Here is a 14,460-nt window from a genome sequence, read left to right as displayed (position 1 = left end):
ATGGGATTATACTGGGTCGTCGTTGTTGTTGTTGTTGTTGTTGTCTCTTTCTTTGCAATATTTTTCTTTATTGTTTTATTACATATTCAAAATTTTCATATGAGTAAATAAAGTATTTTATAACAAGATCCAAGATATTGTTTTGCAAATACATGGCTAATATCTTATTAGTTTAAATTTAGTTGAGCTTTGTTAGTTTGCTTAGTTTTTCATGTTCTCTATTTATTTGACAATATGCTTCAACAACAACAACAACCTAGTAATAATCTTACTAGTGAGGTTTGGGAAGGATAGAGTGTACGCAGACCTTACCCCTCCCATGAGGGTAGAGAGTTGACAATATGCTTCGAAAAGGGAAAAGGAAAGTAGCTCGCATTTATCTTTGTGGTCTTGACAAATTGCTTTAAAGAAGGAATGAAAAATTGACTATCACTAACAAAGTCTCTGCAACAATTTTTATGTATCTGTAAATATGTCTTAAATAGAGAAAATGAAAGAAAAAATTGGATTACTCTGCTTTATCTATCATTTTCTGTAAGAAACTTTATCGTCGAATTACTATACTGTGAATTCACTGTTCTTGTTTATATTTGTTTGTTGTGCTAAAGTTATAATCAAGAAATCGCCAGAATAAAAATATGATTGCGTAATTTGAATAACAGAGTTTTTTAATATTACATATAAAAAATCAACATAAATTTGAAGGGGTGGTAAGAGATTACAATAGCCTTCCAAATATTGTATGTGTTTGCAACTGTAGAATCACTGAAGACATGACTCACATGTTTTTATTTTCACCCTATCTATGTAATTGGCATTTACCGTCACATTTAGGAGATTAGGTAGCAATTTTGTATAGGTCTTAGGGATTGTCGTTCTTTTTACATGTGATTAGATGGTTAACTTAGAAGTTGAATATGGTAAAAATGAATCACAATAGAGTTTTACATTTTTGCTGGGCTAAAATATTAGAAGTCCAATAGGGTAAAAATGAGATAGAGGCTTACATTTCATCTACTCCTTGAGAAGAACATGGTTCAATTTTCTTTTAACAAAAATATAATAGTTGGTTATCCTTCTTTCGACGATGAGATGGTTATAATATTTTTAGATATGAGCTTTATTTAGCAGTTTTTGTCTTGATTTTAACCAACATCACATTCCACCGGAGATAAATAAAACATACTTGTGCCTTATTCCTAAAATAAAAAATGCGACTTCTATTAACCAATATCACCCTATTAGTCTTTGCCACACAATTTACAAACTAATCACCAAAATAATTGTTATTCGTCTAAAGCCTTTTTAAACAAAATAATTGGCCCCACACAATCTAGTTTCCAACAAGGGAAGCGAGCTTCAGACAATGCTATCCTTGTCCAGGAAATTCTTAATCACTTCAACAAAAAAAAAAAAAAGAAATCGGGCAACACTGGACATATGCTCCTCAAATTAGACCTGGAAAAGGCTTTCGATAAACTAGAATGGTCTTTTATTAAAAATACACTACATTACTTCAATATCCCTGCACCACTAATTTCACTTATCATGTCTTCTATCTCCATCTTGATTAATGGTACACGCACAAATTATTTTCAACAGTCAAGGGTGATACGCCAAGGGGACCCACTATCACCGTATCTCTTTATTATGTGCCTAGAACGACTTTCACGCAATATTTTTCAGTCAGTTGATTACCTCCTATGGAAATCCATACAATTATCTTGCAAGGGTCCACAATTATCACACCTTTTCTTTGCGGACGATATCATTCTTCTTTCAAAAGTAAATAATACCAGTTTTCATAGCAATATAGACACCCTTAACACTTTTACGACTCTATCACGCCAAACCATAAATTTCCAAAAGTCCAAAATATTTTTTTCAAAGAATTGCCTCCCACAAGACAAAAACCATATCCTCTCATGCTTTAGCATGAATGAAGGCTCCACCATTGGTAAATACTTGAGTTTTTCAATGTTCCACAAACGACCTACAAAATCTGATTTTCAATTCCTTCTAGACAGTTTCAAAGCCAGACTTGTAGGATGGAAAACTAATTTCCTTTCCTTAGCAAGAAGAACTACTCTCATTAAATCAACTCATTCTACTTTACCAAACTATATCATGCAATATATTGTAATTTCAAAATCTATTATGAAAAAAATGGAGCAATACATGTACAACTCTCTTTGGAGCACTACTTCTCTCAAGAAGAGAATACACCTAGTCAACTGGAAAAACATTACTACCCCAACCTCGTTGGGAGGTCTAGGCATGCAACGACTGGAATTAAAGCCTATCCTGACGCCTCTTTCATTCACCCGACCAACTGTGGGCACATACATTTTTACAAAAATATATGTATGTTACCACAAAGGGGGGACACTCCAACACATGGAAAAATATCATGCTAGGATGGAAGCACAACCAACTAGGCCTACAGTGGCAAATTGGTAGCAATTTCGACATCCATTTTTGGACGGATGCATTGCTTGCTCCAAATATAGCAATTAGGTCCCTAATAGCTGGCCCAATACCTCCTAATCACATTAACAGGACCATAGCTACGTACAGATCTCATAATGACAGGGCTTACAGCCCTCACAATGGTTAAGACCGCTAATGCAGGCTAAAAATAATAACTTGCCTTATCGCATCAACAACCACACCATTATTTCGTACACTTTGGCACATTTGGGTCAGTTATTCATGGGGAGGGGAGATTGATGAAGATGTCGCATACCGTATTGGGGTAGGATGGATGAAGTGGAGGTTATCATCCGGAGTTTTGTGTGACAAAAGAGTGCCAACAATACTCAAAGGTAAGTTCTATAAAGCGGTGGTTAGACCGGCCATGATGTATGAGGCGGAGTGTTGGCCTGTTAAGATCTCACATATTCAAAAGATGAAAGTAGTTGAAATGAGAATGTTGAGGTGGATGTGCGGGCACACCAGGATGGACAAGATTAGAAATGATGATATTCGGGAGAAGGTGCACGTGGCTCCCATTGATGACAAGATGCGAGAAGCGCGACTCAGATGGTTCGGGCATGTAATGAGGAGAAGCCCAGATGCTTCAGTGAGGAGGTGTGAGTGGTTGGTTGTGGAGGGCACGAGAAGAGGTAGAGGGCGGCCTAAGAAGTATTGGGGAGAAGTGATCAGACGGGATATGGCGAGACTTTAGATTTCCGAGGACATGACACGTGATAGAAATTTGTGGAGGTCGAGTATTACAGTTGTAGGCTAGGAGCTAGTTGAGTCTTGCGTTACTTTGTTCCATTGTGAGCCTAGTCTGGTAAGGTTTTAATCGAAAATTACTAGGGTCATTGTCGTGTCTTAATATTTTCTCTTTTCGGTGCTAGATCTATTTACTAGCCATCATTTCTGCCTTGTATTTTTCTTATGCATTTTAGGTTCCTATTTTTCCTATGATTTCTATGGTGAAACTAATATTCTCCCCTTTTGTTTTTCTTGTTTTTCTTATTATCTTGAGCCGAGGGTCTTTCGGAAACAGTCTCTCGGTCTGCGTACATACTACCCTCCCCAGACCCCACTTGTGAGATTTTCCTGGGTTGTTGTTGTTGTTTGGCACATTTGGCTTGCCCGAAATGCCTCCAACTTTAATAATACACAACATAAATTATCCATTAATTTTGTCACCAACCAAGCTCTAGAATTCACTTGCATTATACTAATCTTATCTCTGACTGCAAGCACCTCCTGGATCAACTGCATAATGTCACCATTACACACATCTACAGAGAGGAAAATGAGGTGGCTGATAAACTAGTTAAAGAAGGTTGCAATATGGAACCAACCTCCACGCCTACTATTTTTGCGATGCCACCAGATTTTGTCAACACAGCACTACAACTGGATCGAGTCAGGAGCCACACGCTATCGAAAAACAATTGAAGGAGCCCTGGATATGCCAACTGCAGTTTTTGTTGTACCTGAGGATGGAAATGCAACCAACACAACCAATGGCGTTACTATAGTAGAGCACTCCATTAGGTTGACTCAACCCCATCTTTTTGTAAATCACCTATGTCCCCATCCTCGATGTAATAGTAATTCACCAAACGATACTAACATGATGCAACCAATGCATCTCCCTCTCTGTAGTAACTCTTCAATTTAGTCTAATGCAATATTATCTTTAGTACCAAAAAGAAACCTTCACCAATATAAATAATAACATTATTAGGTGAAGTTAAATTTTATATCTTGTAAAAAAAATTACCCAATAAACAGTAAAAAAATTCTATTAAAAAGTTTAAGGCTTCTTATTAAAATTTGGATTTAGAAGCCATGGAAGCTGAGCACTCATGTGTTTGTAGGACCCATAAAAAAGATGAAACAAAGAAAAAAGATGAAAAAGTTGCAGAAGTCAAATAGGGTGGCCGGAAAGATTTTCCAAGTTGGGCGGCTAGAAAAAGTTGCCAAATTTCAAAAGTCACAAACACATGTTTTGACCGATGGTAATTTGCATTGTGAATAAACCATTCTGATCTTCTATAAATAGCAGGCTCCATTTCTCTTTTGATACACATCAAAATAACGAGAGAAGCATAAAGCAGTGAGAGTAATCCACAGATTGTGGTCTGTGAGATAACTAGTGAGTGGTAGTAATATTGTAGTGAGGTGTTTTAAATAAAGTGTGTTATTTCTTTCAAAGTTGTAGTAGTCTCTTGACACTACTGAGTTGTAATATTATAGTGGTAATATTGCTCCACTCGGGTATTGTATTTTATCCCGCTAAAATATTTGGTGTCATTGTTACTCTCTTGTGTTATTATTATTTGTTGTGGATATTATTCCTGGACGAGATTATTTTTTATCCCAACAACGTGGTATCAGAGCCATGGCAAATAATGGTCCGCTATCTTTTCAGTACCCCCGTCTGACAAAAGATAATTATGAGAAATAGTGTCTACGTATGAAAGTCATCCTTGGCTCTCAGGATGTATGGGAAATCGTAGACAGAGGGTATACAAAATCCGATGATGAGGAAGCTCTGCCCCAAAATGAAAAGGAGGTCTTGGCAAAGACAAGGAAGAAGGATCAACAAGCTCTCACGCTCATCCACCAATGTTTGGATGATGCCATGTTTGAGAAAGTGGCAGATGCTACCACCTCAAAGGAAGCTTGGGAGATTTTACAAAATTCTCTTCAAGGAGTTGACAAGGTGAAAAAGGTAAAATTTCAAACTCTAAGGGCTGATTTTGAAGTTTTAAAAATGAAAGAATCCGAATGCATCTCGGATTATTTTTCAAAAGTGAAGGCTATTGTAAATCAACTACGAAGATACGGGGAGGACATAGAAGATGTCCGTGTGGTAGAAAATATCTTTCGCACTTTAACACCTAAATTTGATTTTGTGGTTTGTGCTATTGAGGAATCTAAAGATTTAGACTCTATGATGGTGGAGCAATTGGAAGTTCTTTACAGGCCCACGAAGAAAAGATCAAAAGGAGACAAGAAGTTTCATCGGAGCAACTTCTTAAAACTCAGGCATCCTTCAAGGATTATGGAGGTGAAACAAGCTATCGAGGAAACGGACGAGGACAAGGACGAGGCTGAGGTCGAGGAGGTCATGGAAGAGGAAGAAGTAATGGTAACAACTTCAACAATGAAGTTAAAATCCATCAAACATTTAGAGGTCGTGGTTGTGGACAAAGAGGAGGAAGGGGACGTGGATACTACCAAGAAAATAATGGACAAAGGTATGACAAATCAAAAATTGAATGTTATAATTGTCATAAATTTGGCCATTACTCTTGGAAATGTCGTAGCAATGTTGAAGAAAAGGCTAACCTTGTTGACGACAAGAAAGAAGAAAATGAGTCAACGTTGTTGATGGCACTCAAGGAAGAAGACAGAGATGATTGCAGCTCGTGGTATTTGGACAATGGAGCAAGCAATCATATGTGTGGATGCAAAGAGAAGTTTGTGGAGATCAATAAAACAGTGAGAGGTAATGTGTCCTTTGGAGATACCTCAAAGGTTCAAATCGAAGGGATAGGTACGATTCTGATCTCCTGTAAAGATGGTAGTCACAAGTTAATTCAAGATGTTTATTATGTGCCAAAATTAAAAAGTAATATTTTAAGTTTGGGCCAACTTCTTGAAAAGGAATATGACATCCACATGAAAAATATGCATCTTTGGCTTAGAGATTCAAGTGGAATTCTAATTGCTAAAGTGCATATGGCAAAGAATAGATTGTTTTCTCTGAATCTTAAAACAATTGATGCAAAGTGTTTGAAGGCAAATGTGCAAGATGAATCATGGTGTTGGCACATGCGATTTGGGCACTTAAATTTTGAAGCGCTCAAATCTAGGGGTGTGCATTCGATTTTGACCCTTATCGATAATTACTTATCGATTATCGATTTGTACATATGCTTATCGTTATCGTTTCAATAAGGTTTCGATTTTTTTGATTTTGATTTATCGATTTTTGGGGCTTATCGATTCGGTTATCGATTACACCAATAAAAAAATTTACGGGATTCCACGGAAAGTATATCGCTACAAACACACCTAACTACTATGGACAAAAGGAAGCTAAAATAAGAAGAGTACCGTGTATAACATAAAAATTGTGTCAACAAGCACATGCAACGAAACTAAAGTAAAGGATCAAATGTATGCTACCAACACTCCAACGGTATAAACAAACAAAAAATCAAAATACATCATCACGACTAATTCTGTTTTCCATTAATTTGAACTTCATTCCCTTAAGCTTTAAATATGATCATTCCTTAAATGTGGTAGAGTAAATAATAGGGTTAGGGACTTAGGGTAAAGGAAAGGGTATTATAGAATAAGGGTAAAAAAAATTAAAAAAATAATTTAAAAAAAAATTATTGTAGCTTATCGGTTTATCGATAAACCGATAATCGAAGAGGACAAAATCAAAATCGATAAATCGATAAGGAAAATTTTGAAATCGAAAACGATAAATCGATAAACCGATAACAAATAATCGATTCGATTTATCGATAAACCGATTCGAATGCACACCCATACTCAAATCAATGGGAGAAAAGAACATGGTACATGAGATACCATCAATTAACCATCCCAATCAATTGTGTGAAGCTTGTCTTCTTGGAAAGCATGCAAGGAGGAGTTTCCAAAGGAGTCCATGTCAAGATCAACCAAGCCGCTCCAGCTTGTCCACACTGATGTGTGTGGACCAATCAATCCACCTTCTTTTGATAAAAGAAAATACTTTCTGCTTTTCATTGATGACTTTAGTAGAAAGACTTGGGTTTATTTCTTGAACCAAAAATCTGAAGTTTTTGCTGCTTTTAAAAATTTCAAAGTACTTGTGGAGAAAGAAAGTGACTATGAAATTAAAGCTCTAAGGTCCGATAGAGGAGGCGAATTCACCTCAAACGAATTTAATGACTTCTGTCAACTTCATGGAATTCGTCGCCCTCTAACGGCACCTTATTCACCTCAACAAAATGGTGTTGCAGAGAGAAAGAATCGAATGATCCTTAATATGGCTAGATGTATGTTGAAAGCTAAATGTATGCCTAAGAAATTTTGGGCCGAAGTTGTTTCTTGTACAGTTTATTTGAATAACAGGTCTCCAACAAGAAATGTTAGAGATAAAACCCCTCAAGAAACATGGAGTGGAAGAAAGCCAAGTGTCAAGCACTTGAGAATCTTTGGGAGCATAGCCTATGCTCATGTGCCACATCAAGGGAGAGCAAAGCTTGACGATCGAAGTGTCAAGCATGTGTTTGTTGGCTATGATACGAGTTCAAAAGGCTACAAGCTATACAACCCAAGCAGCGGTAAGGTGGTGGTAAGTCGTGATGTTGAATTTGATGAAGAACTGGCATGGAATTGGGAAGCTGAGGAAGAAACTTCATATGATTTTCTTCCATACTTTGGTGATGAAGAAGAACCGGAGACCATGGAACCTGTGCAGGACACAAGTCCACCTTCTTCTCCAACAAATGTTGCATCCCTCTTCTCAAGAAGGTTCAAATGAACAGCCGCAAAAGACAAAGAGCATTCAAGAGCTCTATGAGGACACAGAAGAAGTTACTAATTTTGATTTTTTATGTTGTCTCTTTGCTGACAATGAACCAATGAACTTTGATGAAGCTGTTACAAACAAAAGGTAGAGACAAGCCATGGAGGAGGAGATTGAGTCAATAGAGAAGAACAACACTTGGGAGTTAACAACTCTTCCCAAGGGTCATCGAGCAATTGGAGTGAAATGGTATACAAGACAAAGAAGAATCCTGATGGAGGTGTGGAGAGATACAAGGCACGACTTGTGGCGAAAGGCTACAAGCAAAGGCAAGGCATTGACTATGAAGAAGTCTATGCACTTGTCCCGCATGGAGACTATTCGTTTGCTGATCTCTTTGGCGGCGCAAATGAAGTGGAAGATTCATCAACTAGATGTCAAGTCAGCCTTCTTGAATGGCTATCTTGAAGAAGAAGTCTATGTTGAACAACCATTGGGTTTCGTGGTCAAAAATCATGAAGATAAAGTGTTGCGGTTGAAGAAAGCTTTATATGGATTAAAGCAAGTCCCACGAGCATGGAATAGTTGCATCGACAAGTATTTTCAAGACAATGGGTTTACTTGTTGTCTCCATGAATATGTTCTTTACCTTAAAGTTCATACTAATGGAGATATCTTAATTGTTTGTCTTTATGTTGATGATCTTATTTCCACGGGTAATAACCCAAGTTTGTTTGAAGCTTTCAAGAAAGATATGTCCCGTGAGTTCGAGATGACAGACGTAGGACCCATGTCATATTACCTGGGCCTAGAAGTGAAGCAAATAGAGGATGGAATTTTTATCTCTCAAGAAAGCTATACAAAGGAGATATTGAAGAAGTTCAACATGCTCGATTGCAACCCCGTGAACACACCGATGGAAAGTGGGATAAAATTGTTCAAGTTTGATGAAGGAGAAAAAGTGGATCCCACATTCTTCAAAAGTCTTGTGGGAAGTTTGAGGTACTTGACTTGTATCAGACCAGATATACTTTTTGCAGTTAGAGTAGTAAGTCGTTTCATGGAGGCTCCTACCTCTACTCACTTAAAGGTCACTAGAAGAATTCTTCGTTACCTAAAAGGTACGATCAATTTTGGGTTATTTTATTCTTCTTCTAATGATTTCAACCTTGTGGGATTTTGTGATAGTGATTATGCGGGAGATATTGATGATAGAAAAAGTACAACTGGTTTTGTATTTTTCTTGGGTGATTCTGTTATTTCTTGGAGTTCAAAGAAATAGTCCATTGTTACTCTCTCGACTTGTGAAGCCGAATATATAGCAGCAACATCATGTACCTGTCATGCTATTTGTCTAAGGAGATTATTAAAAGAGCTCAATTTGCCACAAATGGAAGCTACAGAGATTTGTATTGATAACAAATCTGCACAGGCACTCGCCAAGAATCCGGTATATCATGATCGAAGCAAGCATATAGATACAAGGTATCATTTCATCAGAGAGTGCATTGCCAAGAAGGAAGTCGGGCTCAAATATGTGAAGTCTCATGATCAAGTTGCAGATATCTTCACAAAGCCTCTTAAGTTTGAAGATTTTCAAAGATTGAGATCAAGAATTGGAATGAAGAAGAAAAATCAAAATTAAGGGAGAGATTTGTAGGAACCATAAAAAAGATGAAACAAAGAAAAAAGATGAAAAAGTTGCAGAAGTCAAATAGGGTGGTTGGAAAGATTTTCCAAGTTGAGCGGCTAGAAAAAGTTGCCAAATTTCAAAAGTCACAAACACATGTTTTGACCGATGGTAATTTGCACTGCAAATTACAGTGAATAAACCATTCTGATCTTCTATAAATAGCAAGCTCCATTTCTCTTTTGATACACACCAAAATAACGAGAGAAGCATAAAGCAGTGAGAGTAATCCACAGATTGTGGTCTGTGAGATAACTAGTGAGTGGTAGTAATATTGTAGTGAGGTGTTTTAAATAAAGAGTGTTATTTCTTTCAAAGTTGTAGTAGTCTCTTGACACTACTAAGTTGTAATATTATAGTGGTAATATTGCTCCACTCGGATATTGTATTTTATTCCGCTAAAATATTTGGTGTCATTGTTACTCTCTTGTGTTATTATTATTTGTTGTGGATATTATTCCTGGGCGAGATTATTTTTTATCCCAACAGTGTTGTCATTACGCACAGGGATGGCAATGGCGCAGGGGCGGGGCAAGGCGGGTTACAGTGTTTACGGGTGTGGGGCGGGTGCAAATATTTTTAAAAAAATTTATGCGGGGGCGGGGCGGGGCTCGGGTCTACGATATAATTTTTGGACTAAAACCTAGCTAAAACACAAAAACGTCATCTCTACTGTTTGGCCGGCAATCGCAGCTCACAAACTAAAGTCTACAACCTAAAATTTCTCTAATCAACATGCCACTATCGCAGCTCAACTTTCCCTGCTCTCTCACAATCTCTTTCTCTTATCTCAGGTAATACTCTGACTCTCTAATCTCTACTTTATGCGTCTTGCCTCTATTGTTTACTGAAATTTTCTTCTTGTGCAATATAAATGGAAAGGCAAAGACAACGATGTCGATAAGCACACTATTTTTATTTTTCTTATATTTTCCTTCGATTGGGAATCTTATTGATTGATGAATTAAAAGCATCTTTCATTTTCACACAGTCATAAGAATCTGGTCACTGTTAAAGCATTGTCGTATGTTGATTAAGTACCTAAAAACAAATGGGATTTTTGGATTCATATTACTTATTTTCCCCACGTCATTTGACTAAGTGTAAATTCAACCATAGACAAAAAAGACAAGAAATGCTGGAACACTTTGCTAAAGTACAGTACTGAATTGGGGTCATCTTTGACTGAACACTTTGTTAAGTTGCAGTTAGCTAATACTTTGCTAAGTTACTTATCTGCATTCTCCACTTCATATTTCTTTGGCTGACTTTATGTAGGAAAGTATGGAGTCTCAAAATGAAGAGAATCCAGTAGGTTCATCTTCAAGTACTTTTCCCATTGAGATTGAGAGTCAAGGACTTATGCAGTCTGATGAAGTTACTACTGAAGTTATTGATGAAACTGGGGAAAAAATTATTTCTAAAGCATGGAAACATTTCACTCCGATGATGATTGATGGTGTTCGCTTCGGTATTTGTATGTATTGTAATACTCGTATTAAATTAACAAGAAACTATGGAGCATCATCTATGTGGGATCACTTTCATAGATATCGCGAGAAGCCAACTAACTTAGAGATGAGGATAGTTTGGGAGGTGAAAATGTTAGCCAACAACATTATTTTGATCAAGAAGTTTCACGCACAGAACTTGCTCATGCCGTCATTTTGCATGAGTACCCTTTGTCCATCGTCGATCATGTGAGATTTAGGAAATTTATTGCTAGTCTCCAACCATTATTTAAAATGATGTCTAGGAACACAATCAAGAATAATATTTTAAAGATTTTTGATAATTTGAAAGCAAAAACTTCTAAGTTGTTGAAAAAACACAGAAGTAAATTACAATAACAGTTAATATGTGTACCTCAGAAATACCAAGAAAGGGTTTATGGCTATTACAACACATTTTATTGATGATTCATGAAGGCTTCAGAGTCATATTCTGAGCTTTATTTATATTCCTGCTCCACATGATAAGAATACTTTACGTAGTGCGTTACTTAATTGCTTGTTAGAGTGGAATATTGAGAGAAGAATATCAACAGTTACAGTTGATAATTCGATCACAAACAATGCTATGATGAAATCTTGCTAGATGAGAAACTTTGTAAAAGAGATTTATTATTGATGGGTCGAGTATTGCATGTGCAATGTGCCACACACATCTTGAATTGAATTGTGCATGAAGGGTTAAAGGTGATAGAAGATAGAATTAGTAATGTGCGTAATAATGTCTTATACTAGATAGGGTTTTCAAGCAGAATTGAAAGATTTGAAGAAGCTGCATGATTGCTACATATTTCTTGTACAAAAGAGTTGATCGCCCCACTCTTGGAACTCAACATATTTAATGTTGAGGACAGCCCTGAATTACAAAGAGGTATTTACAAAGTTGAGTATAGATGACATCAATCATCGTTGCTTTCCAACTGAAGGGCAATGGAGTGCGGCACAAGAAGTTTGTAAAGTTGAAGCTCTTTTATCATATCACTGAACAATTTTCGGGGAGTCAATATCCAACTTCAGCTCAATATTTTTCAAAAATTTGTGATATTAAGCTAGAACTGGAAGCTTGGGTAAAAAGTTTAAATCCTTTGATTAGTTCTATGGAAACGTCAATGTTGTTGAAATTTAAAAAATATTGGGATGATATGCGTTTTTCGATAGGTGTAGCTACTATTTTTTAATCGAGAAATAAGATGAAGTTGGTAGAATTTTATCTTGCACAAATTTATGGTGAAGAAGCTTTGGATAAACTTTAAGAAGTTCGAAACTATTGTTTTGATCTTTTTCAAGAATATAAAAGCAGAGCACTTGATTCACATGGGTCATTTTAAGCATCTAATGAAGTTGTTGGTGTTGCTAATAGTGATTAGTGATCGAGTGTCTACTTCTGATAGATTTGTCGCTTCGAGTAGGGCGAACGTGGACACAAGATCGGAACTGGATGTGTATTTAGAAGAAAGCATCTTACGTCGTACACCATTATTTGACAGCTAGCTTAAGTTGGTGGAAGACAAATGGATTAAAACAAATTACTTTGCAAAAGATGGCTCGTGACCTCTTAGTCATTCATGTCTCTACCGTTGCTTCAGAATTCGCATTTAGCACTAGTGGGAGGTTGATTAGTCCGCATCATAGTAGACTTCATCCTACTACTTTGGAAGCTTCGATGTGTGCTCGCACTTGGTTGCTGAACGAAATAAATGGTAAGTATTTTTCTCAGTGATTTGTTGGTAATAATAGTTCTCAATTTTAATATTATATACTTTTGTTTTCAAGTTTGACTTCAAGTGTTTGACAAAGTTTCATGTCCAACATTACTTGACGAAGAAGAAGAGCCGGATTCAAGTGGGCGTTAATACAATTTTTTGTGGTTGTATAATTTGAGTTTAGTTGTAGATTGCTTAGCCAACATTCAGTTTTCTCTCTTTTGCTTTCAATGAAGAAAATTATTAGTGGGATAAATCCTAATTGGTATTTTGATAAATCAAGACTGGTATAGTACTTGAACTTTTATAAGAGTATGACACATTCTTCATTTCTTTGTTGTTAGGAGAGACTGATGAAATGAGTAGTCACATATCAAGATGGCATTCTGGAGTTGATGTCTATGTGCATACAATTTTATTGCTTTGCTAAAAGTATAGTCAGCAAAATTGAACTCCAAAATAGAGGTCTACTATTCTAATACTTGCTCAATATTGTTCATGTGTTAAAAGAAACTGTTAGGCTCGTCTGGTACGAGGGATAAGGAATAATTAATCCTGGAATTAAACTTGAGATGAATTTATCTTATGTTTGGTTGTGATAAAATTACAGTATAACTAATCCCGGGATTAGTTATTCCGGAAATGTAGTGTTTTTTATCCCTATGGAAAAATAGGATAACTAATCTCGGGATAACTTCTTTCCAACCAAACGACCCCTTAGTACCCTCGATTCAATTCCTAATTAATATGCGCACTCTATGTATTCAGCTTTAGGCAGACGGTTAAAGTGGTCAAGAACCTATTACAATTTCGTGTGCATACTCTATTACAATTTCTATTTCTTATTTTCTAATATCACAATCTATATCTTCTATATATACTATATTAAAAGCACGAAGGACCTTAGCAAAATATCGTTCGCCTTTTTTACCCTCTAAAAATAGAATTTACATTAGACAAAAAAGTCTTTTAGTTATTTTTCTAATATTTAGGACTTTCAAACCAACTATAATCTTTACTATTGAATCTATTTCCTTATTTAAATTATGTAAGAATCCTAAATATTTAAGAATTTGAAATCAACTAAATTTTTTCATATTAAACTTTTACTTATTCTAACTATGCACAAACACGCTTTGGTTTAAGTATTCTCATACCAAATAGAAAATTTTCACTCTTTCTTTCATTTCCATTTGAAATGCTTGGAGTAAAATAAATTAAAAGATATATTAAAATTAAAAAATTTATTTAATAACCAATAAAAGAAAGGTAGACATTACTTTTCAATGGAAAGGAACATATTTTACTCCAATAACAGTATAAAGGTTTACGTTTATTTTTTAAATATAATAATCAAGTAACATGATGTCTTATTTATTGAATCCAAATAAATGATATATTATTTTTAATTGTTAATGATTATATAAAGTCAATCAAGATATTATCACAGTTTGAAGAAGTGCATACCGAAAATTGTTTTCAACTGTTTTCTTACTTATCTGTTAATTAAAATTAAGAAAATAATTGAAGAGGAAGAAGTTTAGCATTTTG

The sequence above is a fragment of the Nicotiana sylvestris genome, chromosome 6 (genome assembly GCF_000393655.2).
Source record: "Nicotiana sylvestris chromosome 6, ASM39365v2, whole genome shotgun sequence".
Taxonomy (NCBI): domain Eukaryota; kingdom Viridiplantae; phylum Streptophyta; class Magnoliopsida; order Solanales; family Solanaceae; genus Nicotiana; species Nicotiana sylvestris.
This window is presented reverse-complemented; position numbering follows the sequence as displayed.